Source organism: Rousettus aegyptiacus, unplaced genomic scaffold (assembly GCF_014176215.1).
Source record: "Rousettus aegyptiacus isolate mRouAeg1 unplaced genomic scaffold, mRouAeg1.p scaffold_m13_p_17, whole genome shotgun sequence".
In the NCBI taxonomy this organism is placed as follows: Eukaryota; Metazoa; Chordata; class Mammalia; order Chiroptera; family Pteropodidae; genus Rousettus; species Rousettus aegyptiacus.
The window spans coordinates 20,399,415-20,414,578 of record NW_023416292.1 but is presented as its reverse complement, the minus strand read 5'-3'; the positions used below and the strand labels follow the sequence as shown (position 1 = coordinate 20,414,578).

The window sequence follows — 15,164 nt, the reverse complement described above, 5'->3', positions numbered from 1 at the left end:
CATGAGAACCACTGAGGAAGCAAGCTTTTCCTTTGATGTGTGTTAGCATGAAAGCCCAGTATCTGATGTGGGTGGGTTTCCACCTTCTAAACACACACACACGCACACGCACATGCACACACACATGCACATGCACTGCCCGTAATACAACGTTGTCACTTGAGCAAAATACTTTCATCTTTAGCTGATCCAGTGATAGGAAACTTTCATCTTTAGTTCATCTAATTTGGCCTGAACCGAATAAAACCCTCGTCTACAACCAGCAGGGTGCCAGAGTTCCCATACAGAGGGTAACTCGAGGAGTTCCTGCTCTTCAAAAAGCCGTCCAGCTTCTAGAAGGATACCAGTAAGAAGCAGGGAGTCGGGGGCCTGAATTGGGAATGCTAAAGGGGAAGCTGTCAATGTGCCTTCAAATTTTATTTTGGATTCCAACTTTCATACATGCCCACTTAAGACTGGGCTGCCTGGTGTCACAGTGAATTCTTGAGATATCCAGAGCTGCTTTTTTTTTTCAGAAAAAGGTATGTTTGGGCTGCAAAAGAATGAAAACTAGGAAGACATGAAGAAGTAATGGAAACTTCTAATTGAATAGTTTGTATTAACTAAATCTAATAGAAACACAAATTATTCAAAAACTTTGGTAATCCAAACTTTTACATTTTATCAGTAAAATTCATACCATTTTCTTTGTATTCTTTTAGAGGAAAACATTGCAAATGTTTTCTCTTTAAGTTCAAAACAGAAAGGAGAAAGAATTTCTGGGAAAACATACACATTTGGAAATTTGCTTTTGAACAATTGAGATCTAGATCCACATTCATGAAGGTGAAGCGAAAATATCAACGAACTCACTTTGGGTTATTAGGCCCAAAATCGTCTCTGAACAACAATGCACAGAGCCTGCCCTCTTCCTCGTCGTGCCCTACACTGGTCTGAGACCAACGCACTCTGCTCCGGAAAAGTTCTTTGCATCCACACAACCCTTGTTCAAATCTCCTTTTACGAAGAAAAAGCACCACCACCCGAAGAGATCCTTGTCATAACAGGCAATTACTGTCCTCAAATCTGCATTGTCTAAGGGAAACAAAGATGCTACAGGCAGCCTCAGAACTGACCTCTGCACTCTGATGGGGAAGCCCATTCCACTGGCCATCATGATAGGCCCCAACCTAAGGCGAGGAACTTTGTCCAGTCTATAAAAATCAGTCATGGGTCACGTGTGCCTTATGCAAGATTCAAGCAGTGTGACCACGCTTGATTAGCAAGTCTCAAAGGGTATTTTCCTTGTATCCAGAAAGCAATCATTTATTGGCGAAAAATAAGAACGAGGTGTAATGTCCAGACCAGGTTTCACTGGTACAGAGCCTCTCCCTAGATATCTAAAGATTGATGTAAGAGTCTGGGGAACTGGAATGACTCCAACTCTGTCTTTTATTGACTGTGGGGACTTTGCAGAGTTCTTTTGCCATGAGTACCCATTATGAGAACAGAGAGGAAAATATTTGAGGTTCAAAAGAGTCCTCGGATACAGCTGTGTTTAAAACTGGTTCTACCCTTACCCTTTTTGGTTAGGAAAGCCAAAAAAATTAGCCTCCACTCCCCCCCGACACATACTTTTTTTTTTTTAGTTAAAGCCAAATTTAGTTAGGTTTTCCATCATCGCACAAGAAGGAGCTGATACGGATGAAGAATAAGTGAATTGTCAAGATTCCAGGGATAATGACATTATAAATTGGGTGTGGTTTTTCATAGGCAAAATTGAAATCTGAAAAAAATAAAAATAAAACATCAATCGAGTTTGAGAATAACTTTCTTTAAACCTACAGTGCTCCAGCATTGAACCTATTTGGTAAGGTAAATGGATGGATGGATGGATGGATGGATGGATGGATGGATGGATAGATAGATAGATAGATAGATAGATAGATAGATAGATAGATAGATAGGCAGGCAGGCGGACAGGAGCTTACTCAGAGGTGATGGGTGATGCTGATATTGCTGAAGTATCTGCAGCCCTGGGAGATATGGTATTAAACAATATAAACTCTCTCTGCCTTGCATCGAACATGGAGCATTGTCTTGAAGTTACTGGAATTGAAGGCTTTGTGAGCACCCTCACTCATGATGTCTAATTCATACGTTTTTTCTTTCTAGATTATGTGGGCATGCTTTATCAGTATAATCTTTTAATAAAAGGTGCTAAGTATCACTTTGGCTGAAGATTGCTTTTAACATTTATAGGTGCAGTGAAATCTAAAACTACGTAGAGAAAATCTGCAGTGGGTGGTGACCTTTCAGGGATGGTGTTGAAATCTGGTTCATGATTAAAGCAGGGTGTGGTTAAAAGGGGAAGGGATGGAAAATTCTCTTCTGGCAACTTGGTAGAGATGTGGGGTTAAACTGTCAAAACAGTCACAAAAATCTGTTGCCAGAAGAGAAAAATAAAAACTCTAACAGCAGCCGTAAGCCGTGCCAGGCACAGCGTTCAGTGCTTTATGCTTGACTTTATTCAGTTCAAAAATTGAATAAAAGCAATACAGATTTTACATTGCTATGCACATATTACAGACGAAGATGTGAAAGCGGAGAGTTTAAATAAATAGTCCAGAGTGTCACACATACCCCGTGGTGAAGGCTAGGTTTGAACCTAGGTCTGTCAAGTCCTTGCCTCATGCTCTCACCCTGTCCGTCATCACTGCTGCCACGCCCCTCATCCCCCTCGATGCGTCCCCGTCAGCGCTCCCCTGCACACCCTGGACTTTCTCTCTCCCAATGATTCTCATATCAATTGACATCAATGTACAGGAAATATTGGCTCATGGCCATGGAAATATGTTTTATTTATCCTGGAAATTTCCTTCTTCTCTGTCCCTCAATCTGGATCATCACAAAGAAAATAATTTTTCTCATTAAAGAAAAGACAAAAAACACCGCCATCTAATTTTTTAATGCGTAAGACGTGAATTTTCTTTTCTAATTCTGTCCAGGAAGTTTTTTACAGCAGTCAAGCTTTTCAAAGCCTCCAAAATTCACAAACGGTAGAAACAGGATCTGTCCTGGCTTAGCATGCATCTTTAGATGTGTCTGGAAATCAATGGCCTGTTGCTAAAAGTCTCCTGATACTGTCCCTATGTGGGAGAGGTGGCCTTCCGAAAGAAGAGATTCACCCTTAGAGCTACTGCAGGGGAGTTAGTGCTGCTCCACCCTGGCAAGGGTGACAAATGCATGCATTTGTGACGGTCTCAGACAGGACACTCAGTAGTCTGTTTTATTTCTAACATGAACACGTTCTCAGCCGAGGACAAATATTCTGGAAGGAAGATAAGAGGCAGCTTTTAAAAATCTGAAAATAAAGATGGTGAGAAAAAACTTAGAGGAAGGATAGCTCTGATGTTGGGGAAACCAGAGTCCAGATTTACTCTGGCCGGCGGAAGTCTCCATGAAGAAAGAAGAGGGAGGCCCCTGCACGTGGTCCGGGAGGGAGCACATGGGATTAGAAAGCACCTTCCTGGTGAGTTCCCATCAGGTGAACAGCATGTGATCTGCCTCTAAGAATCTGTGACCAAAGAACGGTCCTTGTCCCAAACAGCCACAGCTGTCTCGTTGGTAAGTATTAGAACTTAATTTGTCATTCAACTGTGGTCACATTACATGAAGCAATAGCTACTAGAGAGCTGTCACCATGCCCTGCATTGAGGCAATAGAAAATCTGGCATGGTTGCCATGGTAATCCTCTTGGCAGGACAATGAGAATCCTATCACTATTGCTAAATGGTGCTAGACTCTGGGTGGTCTCCACCCTCAGGAGTTATTTTCATGTTTCCTTATAAATGCATCATAAAAACTTTTTAAAAAGAGGTGTTAGATTTAAGAAGGGAAATAGATAATAGGAGAGTAATCTCATTAATACGAGAGTCACACTTTGACACACTGGACACAAAATTCAGTCTTCCAGGGGAAAGATACAGCTGGGAAGATGCGGCACAGAGGAGTCAAACCCCACCCGAAAATGTTTACAAGTACGGATAAAACAAAGAACGAAGGTTTCAGCTTCATCACTTCATTCTTCTTAAAAAATTAGATGAGAGAGAAGGGGACAGGAACGAGTGACACACTTTAATGCAACCACATGCCAGGAGATGGCCATCTGCACGATGACAGGGTCTTCTATTCTAGACGGGCTTCTTAGACCCTGAGAACAACAGCATCTGACCCACGGTAGACACACAGATAACTGCCTGCCTATCTAAAGCGAATCGCCAGCATTCACTCAACAAGTAGGCCTTTCAATATCATCTACTGGTGGGTCATTAATTACATTTCAAATAGGATTTTCAAGTGAAAGTCTGAACATAAGTCACTAATCAAGGTTCCCATTAGGGAAAGGAATGATGAAACAAAAAGAGAAATTGGAAGTCCTACCACATGGCCTTAAACATTTGGATACGTGTGTCAGTCAATGCATTTAAGAAGAAAAGAATGAGAGAAAAATCTGCTCTGGAATTCTGTTCTTCGCATTCTAGAACTTTTCAGGAGCCACACAGGAGCTTTGTCCTATGCGGGCTTGGTGCAAACAGGCATCAAAGTAGGGGACTGAACTGTCCTGCTCCCTTTTAGGGTTCTCAAGGACTTGGAGAAGGAGCCTGGGCAGGAGGGTCTGTGAGATGCTGCGGGGTGGCTGGCCAAGCTGAACGCTTTGTAAATACCTATTTTGCTATGCAGAGCTCCTGTTGGAGACACAGAGCTATTCAGAATAAAGGAGAAGTAGATGTGGGCCTCCACCTCAAACTCAAATCAAGACCTCTTTCGAACTCCAAAAATATTTGGCTAACCATGCTTAATGACTCCAGATTTTGAGATCTCGGTCTGCCAGGCCATGGGGAACAGTGAGTAGGTGCCCATTGGAACAGTGTGCTAGTGAGTGCAGGGCTCTCAAGGGAGTTACGAGGAAAGCAAATATTCTGGTCCCTGTCTCCTGAGAGCTTATGGCCCAGTAGAAAAACGGCTACCACATAACTGCTTATGAGAAATGCTATACTAGAACTGGTTTTCAGTCAAATCACTAAAAAAATAGAAAAGAAAAGGAAAGGAAAGGAAAGGAAAGGAAAGGAAAGGAACGAAAAAATAAATTCCTGAAGCTATTTAATCACCATGCTCGTTGGCAGGGACCTTCCTTTCAAGGCTCCCTCCCTGCCCGATTCGTTTCTTATGGCGGAATCTCCTGTGGTAAATCTCAGGAGCCACACCCTGCGTTCACAGAGCAGGAACACAGGCCCATACGTTCCTTGCTTGATAGTTAGGGAACCTCCCAGGCTGGTAGAAGCCATTCTTGCAGTCCCATTATGTGAATTTTCTGGCTGAAGAAAGTCAAATGAAGTCGCTATTAACTTCTAACTGAGCCCAGAAACCAACACAGCACTGCCAACGATTGCTCTAATTACTTGCAGATGACCACAGCCATGTCAGTGTGCAGATGAAACGGCAGGATTTCAACTCCAGCTTTTTCTTTTTTTATTTTTTCGTAACCAATGTGTTGACTGGTTGCTTCAGTCAAGTTAACTTGACTAAGGAAAATAGAGAGGACGGTGACTATGCAAAAAGCAAAGGTGACTCACAAAACGAGTATCAGAATCTGAAATTTGGGTGGAACATAGTAATCATCTGAACCACCCATCTGGAGAAGTGGGGCCATCCTCAGGCTATTGAGACGTTTATCCTATCTATCATCTATCAATCAATCAATTTATCTATCTATCTATCATTTACATACATATGTATCTTTACATAATCTACGTGTGTGTATCTGAGTGTGTGTTTCGTGTGCATACAGTTTTGGTAGACAATTACGCTGGTGCCTGCCAACACGGCATGCCTCCCCGCTTGGATCTCATGGCCTTGTGCAGGCCCCACCCACACTGACTCGGGCTCACTGAGACATAATCAAGCATGATGCAAACAGGCCTGATAACCACTTGCACATTGGGCTTATCGTCTTGGAATGTTTGCTATCGGAGTCCCGGGCCTCAGTGTAAAGCAGTCTATCCTGCCATTGAGAACCCCAGAGAGAGGAAGATGCCTAGGCAGCCGTAGCACTCATAGTCATCCACTGAGGAGCCCGCCTGTGAGAGGAGAAGCAGTCTCAAAGAGCTCAGCCCTTGTCCAGCCAGGCCTGGTCAGTCCACAAAGTCATACTGGTAATAAAATATTGTTTTAAGCTCCCAAGTTTGGATAAGCGGTGCATTACACAGTAACAGGTAACTGAAACATCCATGAGTGATTCTGCGTGTATGACATCCATGGAAATTTTCCAACTTCCTCTTATATTTTTATTTATTTTAATTATAGCATGTTTAGTAAGTAAAACAAAGTAAATAAACTTTACGTGTACATTTTAACATAATTTATAACTGTAAAGTGAATAACTGTGCAACTACTACCCAGGTCAAGAAACAGAACATCACTAGCACCTAAACCTACCTGTTTGCTCTTTCCTCATCACGGACTCCCCCAACCCCACCCACCCCCGCCACAGGTAACCACCGCCTTGAATTTTGTGACATTAATAGGTTTTCCTTATAGTTTTGTCACTAACATATAGATTCTTAAACAGATGGTCCATTTTGCCTATCTTGAACTTCCTATGGAGTCACTCTGTATCCTTTTATGGCTCGCTCAAAGCTGGGCCCTTGTCCTATATACTTTGGTGTCCCCATGAAACCATGCTTCCTTCCCAAGGGCTACTGAAAAAAATTCAGACACAGACAGAGCTACCAGCCCGTAGTCCTGGTCACTGTGGAGAGGTTACAGTTCTGAATCTGAGGGATTTCCTTTGTAATCTACTAAAAATTGCTAGCTTAAGGTCATAGTGGAAAGTTTAACTATTATAAAACATGGAAGAGTCAAGTAAGATTTCTGGGTACACAGCATGTGGCTATTCAGTAATGTGTCCTGATGAGTGTGTTGTTGAAAATGACCTGTTGATCACATGCATGAGAATCCCTTGGGAGAGCTTATAAAATGCATATTCCTGAGCCCTATGCAGACACACTGGATTATCTGAGATTTGGATCCCAAGGTATTTGCACACATGTTTTAATAAAATTCCTAAATTATTCTACACACATTGAAGTGTAGAACAAATGCTCTAAGTGTATAAAGTTCGGCACATTCAAAGGAAATACTTCTTACTTTACATTTTAAGAAAGCAGTTGCCTTACGAAACAGCATATTTATTTCAATGACGTTGCTGTCCCACAGTCCAAACATTTTTGGTGACTATGCGTTTCGTACTGCCATAATGGCCTCTAGAACATTCTTCAGTGTCTCCTCAGTGCTGCAGATCTGTGCTTTGAAACAGTGGATGCAAACACTAGCAATCGTCACAACCATTTAGCAGCATGTCTGGGGAACGAGGTCAGAGATCAAGCAGGGTGACACGGCAGGGGCCCTAAACAGGGTACGACCAGGAAGCAAATGAAACAAGCTTTTCTGGGTGGGTCTCATAAAAAACAAAGATGAGGGAGTTTGACAAAACGTATGCACATTTTCACAATCACCATACTGATCTGTAATGAAAATTGTTTCAACATTACATTTGGCTTGGGGAAACAAATATTCAAAATGTTCTGTTTCTAGACATTTCCTGAAAATACATTTATTCATTACTATTGTACCAGAAACACGTACGCAGGGTCAATAATTCAACACAATGCCTCAAATTTCATCCACATTGATGACTTTTTAGCACAGATGTTTCCAGATCAAGTTTTAAGGGTATGAAATCAAGACAGCGAGAAGCCAGGATGAAAGGGGTTCTCAGTTTTTGAATACTTTTACTCAGCTATTGCTGCTCAATCAGATGCAGATCCGCTCTCTGAAATGTCTGCTTTTTGGTCCTGCTTTCTGTTTTGACCTCAGGTTCTGCCCTAGATTCTTGGTTTTTGAGTCCTGCTGCCTTCGGTAACCTCAGTTATTTGAGCAACACATTCTCCTGGCACCCAGGAGAGAACAGCAATGGCCGGCCATCAGCACAGCAGCATATGATTTCTTAGATTTGTGGATTAAATGCCATTGCAGCTTAGAAGGCCTTTTGAGTTCTAAACGAGTTCATAAAAACAATCTTAGCATTACAAAAACAATTTTAAAAATCTCAAAATAGTTTTTCCTTGCTAAATTTACTTTTAGAAATCTTACCGAGTGTCACTTAAATTTTTTTAAGCCACAGTTTTGCCATTGGTAAAATATATATAATAGTGAGACTTCAAGAAGTTTTTGAAAGAATTAAATGAAATAATTCCAGTAGAAACTTAGCATAGTGTGCAGCGCACTAAATGCTCAGAAACGTTAGCTATTGTTACTATTATAATGTAAAGCAACCACCACAGTACTTGGCAAATGTGGTTGAATAAGTGGTAGCTATTAATATATATTTTTAATCTTACTGATATAATAGCCAGAAAGATACTTTAACCAAAAATTTAATTAAGTCAATGACCATACACCCTCAGAATAGACACAATGCCAACTTCTTAGTTTTTGGACACTGCCTAATGTATTTTTTATTCTAAATAGACATTATTAAAAGCATGGATTCCTATGTCGAGTTTGACTTTCTGGTTGGGATTTGTCTATATGTAAAAAATGTTACTAAATCCTGAGATTTGCTAAGACTTAATAGTTTAGTACTTTTGCACTAGCAAAAAAAAATCAAAAAATTAAAATGAAGCCCTTAGGCATTTAAATAAATGATTATGGAAGTTAAAGAATACTTTATTCACTAGTAAAAATCACCTAGGATATGGAAAGATGACCCAGGCATCCTATATTCTAAGCCAGCCTCACCTTTTATTCTAACTTGAAAGTCAAAAATAGTTTAGTAAACTTCCCATTTTTCCTTTTTCCTTAAAAAAAAAAAAAATACTGTGCCCTGCAGTACTTCTTGGCTCTCACCAGAGAAGGGAGAAAAAACTGCCAAACTATCATGAGATAGGTGGCTCTCAGGGGTTCTCCTTGTTAAGCAGGAAGTGCCAGAAATCTTGCAGCATGTCCAATACAAATTTTCTTTTGTGGACTCCAGAGGTTTGCATCTGGATACACATCTGCATTTTCTGGGTGCTGGGCCAAACTGAAACGTTCAGTTTATCCATTGCTAATAAACATGTCAGCAGTTTCTTTGCTCTCACATCTGTTGTGAAAAATGTTATCTTTCCTGAAGTGTATTTATTTTGTCTTTAATACCAGCTTTCAGGGATTACAAAATAGAGATATGCCTTCACTTAACAAATTCAATAGCATATGCTGGAAAGTGCCCCACAAGAGTGATGAGATAAATTAAAGACGTATATTATATCTTGGATCCTGAAAAGGAAATCAATCTAAAGAAAAATGACAACTTTCAGGAAGGCCATTCCAATGGAAACAACTTGCCTCTTAATCAAGTTCATCTAAAAATCTATTCAAGACGTTCTACGCATCATAGGAATTTAACAAAAAGTTTTAAAAATCTATTATCAGTTGTTTCATTATAAAATCCGTCTTCAGTCAAGCTGATGACTTCCTTTCCCAAGGAAAAAACCCACACTCATTTGCTTCTCGTTCCATATTCTCCAGAATACCTGCCCTGCCCACTTTACTGGGAGTGAGGCTGTTAGAAGATCAAATGGGGTTTTGTTTGTTAAGACGCATTAGAAATAAAACTATAAATTGTCAGATAAATGGTAAATATTGCCAATATGCCTTCCCCTTTCTATTCTTCTATTTTAATTCGTAGTCAAGGGTCCATTTTTCAAAGGTCCATTCTATCCTCAGCAACTCTTTCTCCTTGCCTTGGCTCACCAATACCCCACCCTCTCAAAACATTTAATCGGTGGGAAAGGGCTATCTCTTACACAGGTGAGGAATGGCATACCTGAGAACTCACCAGCATGTAGTTTAAAAAAGTGAGAGGGAAAATCTTGATTTGAAGTATATAGTAAATATAATTAGGGCTGTCAGAGATGTATGCATGTCCTTTTCAGTCTCTTCCTCTGGGGTTATGGATATTCCTAATACCACATACCTCTGAAATTCAAAGTCGTTTTTCTGCCCCCTTGGCCAATAGCCAATTTCTGCTGAAGTCAAAGAGGAAATGGGCGGAAATCCCCAACCCTGCCACTCTGTCCCTTCAGATCTATAAGATAAACTAGCAAACTGTGTGCTCACATATATAATTCTTTGCTAAAGCATTAGGTCAATATTTTAAAAATGTATCAATGAATAGACAGTGATTAGCTAATAAAAAAGAAAACAAATATGGAAATAGAGAGGATCAAAAAAGCTAAAAAGTGGTTTTCTAAAAGTTTAACAGAATCAATCCAATTTTGGCAAAATTGGTCAAGTAAAAAAAAATAGAAGGCACAAGTAAATAATATTAAGACTAGAAAAGAGGACATATCTAGAAAAACATCTGTTTAAAAACAGCAAGAGAATATCGTTAAAATAAATGCCAATAAATCTGGGGAGCTGGAGGAGATGCATAGAAAAATATAACTTGATAAAAGTGACTTAGATAAAATAAAATCCTGAATAATTTTCTAATATTAAAGAAGTTGAATCCATGGTGAAAATCTTCCCATGAATAAAGCACCAGGTAAAGCCAGTTATTAATGAAATGAATAATTTCAATCTTATAAAACACTTTTTAAGAGATGAGAAAAGAAGGAAAAATGCCTAGCTCATTGCTTGAGGCAAGTTGTATCCAAGGCAGTCTTAAAAAACTTTGTTGAAAGGATTCATCTTACCAGATATTGGTCTTTAATATAAAAGCTCTAATAATTAGGAGAGTATGATATTAGTACAGGAATAAACCTATAGCCTAGTGGAATGAAATAGAGAGACCAAAATAAACTTGTCTAAATATGGAAACCTGACCTATAACAGAGTGCAGATAAATGAGGAAAGATTACACTCTTCAGTCAATGATACCAATCTATTTAGTCATCTATAAGAAAAATATAAGATTATTTTCCATACTACACACTCACACAAAATCCAGATCAATTAAGAGCAAAGTTTTATAACTTTAGAAAAAAAATAGCAGAATATATTTATGAATTCAGAATAGAGAAGGATGATTCTGTTCATCATGACAAAAGTAAAAAGACAAGTCAAGAACTGGCAGAGGATACTGACAACACGTATAGATAAAAAGCTTGGAATCTAGAATACGTAAAGAACTCCTACACATGAATAAGAAAAGGACAGAAAATCCAATTTTTTACAGTAGGCGAAGCACACGAACAGGCATATATAAAAGGAGAAAACCAGAACGGCCCACATACTCATTTTTTAAAATGCTCAATTTCATTAGTAACTAGGGAAATGCAATTAATACCATAAATGAGAACATTTCAAACATACATTAGAAAAAAATTGGACAAATCCAAGTGTTGGTGAAAATGTGGAGTAAATGGGAATATAGACTGCTACATATTTTAGGAAATAACTTGACATTACTAGTTATGTTGAAGGTAGTTGTTGCCTATGACTTATCTATTTTCCTCTTAATTTTACATCCTACAGACACTCTTTAATTAATCAAGAACTATGCACAAATGTGTTCCTAACAGCAATTTTTGTAATAGCAAATAACTGGAAATAACCCAAATATCTGTCAATCAGAAGTAGAAAGTATGAATACATAGTGGTATAGTTATACAGCAGAATTCCTTATGGTCATGAACATTAAGCAACATGTATTAATAAACATTGATTTAAAAAACAGCAAGCCAGAAAAGCAAGTAACAGAGGCTATGTATACATGACACCATGTTCGTAAACCTCAGCGAAAGCAAAACAAAACATATGTCAGAGTTATAGGCATAAGTGGTACAATTATAAAGAAAAACAATGGAATAACAAAGATTTTTGAAGCGATATGAAGGCGGAAGGAAGCAAGGACTGCCTCTAGGGACTTCGACAAGAGTGACAACATTCCATTTCTTAAGCTTGACGGTGTACACACTAGCGTTCACCTTATTATTATTCTTTAAAACTGCACATTCCATACTGTCAAGAGTTACAGGAATGAAAAAAGTTGATTGACAGCTGTGATTTTGTAACCATTTATTTCAAACACGATATAGTAAGTAAGAGAATTAAAAAGTGTCCAGAATTTAGGACACATTAATAGAAAGAAGATACCATAAATGAGATGACATTGATCTAAGTTCAGGGGAACTTAGCAGGGTATTATGCACAGGGACTGGATAAACAAAAACATGCCCCTCAGAAACCAAGGGCAGTAACAAAGTGACAATCAAAATGTCAAGATTATTTAGGCTTCTTGGAAAGCAGTTTTGATCAGAAGCCAAAAAGGTGTTGAACATGAAGCTAAGACAGACATATCTAAAGAGAGAGCTAAAGAGGACACCTGGGCTGAGACCGGTGGCAGAGGGGACAGGCAGTGGGGAAGGCGGCCGTAAGCAGAGCCTCAGTTCCCGGAGAAATGGGCCTCGATAGAGGGGGTTCGGGCACGTCTCCAGTGGGAAAGCTGCGTCACGACTCTTGCCCGTTAATAATCCACCATAAACGTTTCTATTCTTAAGGGATCAAGTTTTATGTGTATGTGGACCTGGAGTGTATAAAACGTGCTCTCAAGATGGCTTTTTATAGGGATGAAGTAAATGGACTAAGAAGTGATACGTGAGCTTCCTCTTTCAGAAATAGTAAGACGACCCTTTGTAAGGTTTTAAAGAACAGCAGAGCGGCACTTGTTTAGGTGACCAAAGAGGGGGAAAGTGCCTAAATCACAATCAGAATATCTACAGTTAATGTTTATTTTCAAACAGTTTTAGAACTGGGTGTGGAGCTTGGCTCAGATGCTGGATTGTCAGTCATGTGGCCTTGGGAAGTCACAGCTTCTGTGAATTTTCTCATTTTTCCAATTTGTGAAAGAGAGAGGTAGGCCTCTGCTTTCTTCGTTTTCCAGTCCTAGCATTGCGCCATGCTAAGACTCATAAATTCAATGATTTAATTCTAGTTGAGGTTTCTCTGTTCAGACCATTTTCTAGAAGCTAAAAGAGAAAAATGTCCACAAAGACCTTTACTTCCCCAAATTTTCCATCTCCTACTTTGGCTTGGAGAAACTTGCTCTCTACAGGAGAGCCATGTGCTGGCAGCTCGCTTGGCAGTCACCTCCTTGCTTTGAAGTCCTGTCGACCTCTGCACCGTCATTGGACAGGAGACGCCTTATTTCTAAGACATATTTGTGGAACTGGCACACCACTGGCTCGGCCTGGAGTGGTCCCTCAATTAGAACGTGCCTCTCAAAGGCAGAAGAGGCCTTTGTGTTCAATAAAGGATGCTTAAAAGCGAGGGTATCACATGTTTTTTCTCTTTCACCACATGGAATTTTTGTTTTTATGGCCTTCAAAAATGAAACAATTTTTATCTTAAAAGCAAATATTTCTCCTGCTCTTAAAATGCTAGCATTTGAAAACCAATATATACTGGCAAATAACGTGGGAAACAGACATGTGGAACACTTAATAATGATTGAACACATAAAGCATTTTTCTTCTGTTGTTATGTGACAGCTGGATGAGTTTCAACTTCCTGCTCACTGCACAGGCTCTAAGCTCCCAATTCTAGGCTTTTTCCTTTTCTTCCTCCTCCCTGCCTCCCCATCCCCTTCTCGCCTCCTCCTTCCTCTTTGGGAAAACACGAATGGTTTTGATTACATAATAGCTGCAAACTTTATATCTCCCACTTCAATTCTTACACATCATAAACAGAAGAGTGAACTTCAGACTCCATTAAGACAAAGGTTGGTCTGAATTGTAGGGAGGCCTTTCATGTTGGTATGGTTTAAAAAAAGTTTGCTATAGGAAAAGGAATGCATTGAGGTTTGGCTAGAGATCATGCTTTGACTACCAACCATTCAGCCTAAATAGCGACAAGATCCCAATTCTAATCAAGTCAAGAGTGAAGCCTTGAGCCCAGGACCAAGGCCCCTGCAGGATTCATTCAACCCGACAGGAGTTTTAATACGTGAGCACCCATAAACGCAAATAGGCTAAGTACGGATAGTCAGAGCCTTATAAATAAACTGTGAAATGTGCACACCTCGTAATTGTGATTCTCTCTTCTCTAATGTGGCGTTTTCTTTGGCATTTCCCTTTACAAATAAACTTCTATTATTGTCATAGTGCTCAAGTAAATTAGAGACAGGAAGAGCAAGTTGATACTTTTTATTCCACCATTTTACAAATATTTACTGAGCACATAGTCTGTATGAGGCACTGTCCTGGATTCTTGGCTACCTCAGTGAACACAACGGACAGTTTTCTCTATTGGAAAGGAGAAAGACACCTTTAAAAGCAGTATAAATAAACATATTATATGGTCTTGATGGAACAACAGAACAAGGAAAAGGTATACGGGAACACCAGCTACAGTGGAGAGTAGTGATTTTAAATAGGATGGTCGGTGAGGCTGTGTTAAAAAAAAGAGGACAGTGAACAGAGACACCTTTGAATCTTGGGAGAAGGGAGGCCAGTGATGTTTTTATATTTTGAAAAAAAAGATTTGTTCTGGGCAATAGCCTGTTTTACCTGATTCCTTGGTACATTTTTACGCTCTTTGATAATGTGATTCTAAATTAGTATACCTTACTTCTGAGTATACTGAATTCATTATAACATAAAAATATTTTTTTTTGAGCCCCAGCTACATACTAGGCACTGTTCAGGAGCTGGAGCTATATCATTTAAAAGGCAGGCAGGGTCTCTGAGCTCTCGGAATGTCCAATGGAGACAGAAGAGGCCAGCAAAGACACAGAAGAACGAGATGATTTCAGAGGGAAGTAAGGGTTCTGCAGAAATAGGCTAATAGCAGGCGGGGTGGAGAGACAGGCCTCAGATAGGGTCGTCGGGGCTAGAATCTCTGACACTAATCTGAGCTCTAAATGAGAAGATGATGATGAACAGGGGAAGACTTTCCCAGCATAAAGAACAGGAAGTACAAAATCTTGGAGGAGAAGATGCTGCTGACCTGTGGTAGGAACAGTATGGCTAGCGCAAGAAAAGTGGCAAGAGAAGGCATCGGAAAAGTAGGCCCTGTTCTGAGCTGAGTTATGACCCCCAAGAAGATGCTGAAGTCTTAGCCCCAAAGTGCCTGTGAAGGTG

At 39.8% G+C, this 15,164-nt stretch overlaps 1 long non-coding RNA gene across 2 annotated transcripts in view; it reads right to left on the bottom strand.

Moving 5' to 3' along the window:
- The window catches only part of LOC107512034, a 194,748-nt gene that overhangs the window by 120,444 nt on the left and 59,140 nt on the right, over positions 1-15,164 (bottom strand). The gene's annotated exons all lie outside the window — the stretch shown is intronic.